Source organism: Triticum dicoccoides, chromosome 2B (assembly GCF_002162155.2).
Source record: "Triticum dicoccoides isolate Atlit2015 ecotype Zavitan chromosome 2B, WEW_v2.0, whole genome shotgun sequence".
NCBI lineage: Eukaryota > Viridiplantae > Streptophyta > Magnoliopsida > Poales > Poaceae > Triticum > Triticum dicoccoides.
In genome coordinates, this window is record NC_041383.1 from 14,946,346 (window position 1) to 14,949,234 (window position 2,889).

The window sequence follows — 2,889 nt, forward strand, 5'->3', positions numbered from 1 at the left end:
GGTGAGTGAGTACTCTACACTCCATAATCAATCAGGTACCAGTATTTGTGGTATCCAACAATTTAACCCGGTTCATGCTTGCTTCCTGCTTACTACTTTCCTCCCTTATGACCCGCTTGAGGTTTCCAAGCTCAGGAGAGTCCTGACCATACACCATCTTGATGTTATCCACACAAGCACTGGAAATGACAGGCAGCAGATAAATCAACTCAGCATCACAAAGAACTAACTGAACATGTAGATACACGAACAACAAAGTAAGAGCCAGCAAACCTGCAGGCTTCCCTGTCGAATTTGCTGCATGGCACACCAAAGAACTCTTCGAAAACCTTCGGTTCGACCCGGCAGAAGAATGGCCAGTCTACAACACCCAAAAATATCAACCATAACAGCGTCAGTTAACTTCCACATGTGCGCTGCGCTGAAGACTAAAACCAGGAGAACTCATTCTGAAGACTACCGTACCTTCGTAGATGTTGCAGGTTCGGTTGGACTTGTCGTAGTTGGTGCACTATCCATCGGGGCCAATCATGCTCTTGTACAGCTACGGTCATGGTCAGCAATTCAGCATGCTCCATCATATTAACCGAAATTTTGCATCTATCAAACAACAACCAGTCTTTTTGTAGTACGTATGTTCATAGATACAGAAGAAAAGCCGCCGCTATTAATTGGTACTGAGTTTACCTACCTGGAGGTGGTCAGCCCCGTCCGCCTTGTCCTTGTCGGGGGTGAGGAACTCGGGGCCCTTGTCTAGCTTGCAGCAGGCGCCGCACCCCGTCGAGCACCGCCACCGCACCCCCCGCTTCGGCTTCTCCGGCTGCTGGTTCCTCAACTCAATCTCCTGGCCCGGTGGCCCCTGCCCCTCTTCCGCCGCTGGGCGAGCCTTACTGTCCTTGGCCGGTCTAGCGCTGGGCTTCTTGTTGCTGCTGGGGATCTCAGAGCGCCCAGGCAAGGGCTGGGCTGGGGCTTGGCCTCGCCCCGCCGCTGGCCGTTCCTCCTCTTCCCACCCGATGGTGGTCACGCCGGCCGCCATATCGTCCTCCGCCGCGACGCCTCGCACAAAGCGAGCACGCCGGCCACCTTATCGTCCTCCGCCAAGACGCATCGCCCCATTCCCCATTCCTGGGCTTCGGCGGCGCGAACGCCAACGCCCGCCGCGACGCCTCGCCCCATCCTGGGCTCGGGCGGCGCGTGCGCGCGCTCGCGTGCTCGTCCTTGTGGCGGCCGAGGCCACCGTCTCCCTGGCCCACCTCACCGTGCCCCCGCTCGCAGCCGAGCAGCTCCAGCGTGCCAGAGGCCCTGCCGTCGCCGGATCCGCGCGGGGGCTTTGCCCGGAGGACCCAAACGGCGGCGGCGAGGAGAGGACGAGAAGGGGGGTGGCGGCCGCTGCGCAGGCGAGATGCGCCAGAGTGGCAGAGCTTTGTGACGGGAGGGGCGCAACACTCCCTAGGGTCTTTTTTAAAAAAGTGAAACGTTTTTTCTCAGAATATCCACTTAAAATAGGACTGCGGGTTGAACACCAAAAAACATAGGGGCTTTTTTGCAAACTTGCTGACGACGTACGACCAGAAGCAATAAGTGCTTTAGAAACTACTAGGGTTTCGTCCGGCTTTCTTGGTAAAGCAACATCACCGATACAACCAATAATTAAGTATGGAAAAATAAATAAGCCTACAGGAACTGGGTGTTGACCGTGTGCATCTTTTTCCAAAAAGGCCACGTATATTAAGTACCAGAAACCCTTACAAGAACACTTTATAAAATTGAAAATTACATCCAACCATTCAGGGTACCAAAGTCTTCTTCGTCATGCATCCACCGGCCACACGTAATGAACAAAGCTCGTTGCCGCAGCGGATCAAACTTGTTTAAATCAGGGAAGATGTAAAAGCAATGACCAGGAGGTCATCGATATAGACCCGAAGACGTCGATCACTCTAACGTACATCTTAACCATGTAGAGACCTGGTCTGTATTCATTTCTACGTATCTCCTAGATGCCATATTATGAGTTAATAAAGGCACCTTTTATGTAAAAGTACTCCAGGATAGCATGATGATATGTAATTTAACATAGGAGACCGTGTCAGTATCAAACATGAGTACTTTCCTTATCGGAACTGAAAGAGTATTGTGGAAATTAAATCTAGCAAAAGTGCATGACTAGCCATTCTCCACGCCTGCAGGCTATAAACAGGAATTAATAAATCCACCATCAACTATATCAGCAAGCAAACTTCTATAATAGCATATTTCTCAAATCAACAAAATTACATATTTCAAAAGTACATTTTGTGATACATATATGCATATGATTTATGAACATCGTATCTGCATATTTTTAAAGTTGATAAAAGTAATAAAGAGAAGTTGTAAAACAAATAAAACTCGAGCTTGGCTAGCTCAAAACTCGGTTGGAGTTATTCTTAAATAATGTACTCCCTCCGTTCCTAAATATAAGTCCTTTTAGAGATTTCAAATGAACTACCACATACGGATGTATATAGACATATTTTAGAGTGTAGATTCACTTATTTTACTTCGTATGTAGTCACTTGTCGAAATCTCTAGAAAGACCTATTTTTAGGAACGGAGGGAGTAGCTGCTAGTCCCAGTCTAAGCCATCCCATTCTCCGGAGACATGTACTATTTGTATTTGGTGTTAACATGGCTGCACAATTGGATTAGGAATTCATAATTCACCATCGAGTAGATCATCAGCAGAACACATCGCAGATCATCATGCATAATGAAATATATAAATAACCAAATTCTTGAAAACACATAAAATAAGTCAACAGGTGATAAAAATTGCATGCCAATGGATTTGCAGGTCTGACTGTCTGTCGGACAAAAATTTAAACAGAAAGAGACAGACATAAACCG

At 47.8% G+C, this 2,889-nt stretch overlaps 1 pseudogene; it reads right to left on the reverse strand.

Annotated features, from left to right (window-relative positions):
* Positions 1 to 7: 7 nt before the first annotated feature.
* Positions 8 to 1,390, reverse strand: LOC119366834 (annotated as a pseudogene).
* Positions 1,391 to 2,889: the final 1,499 nt, after the last annotated feature.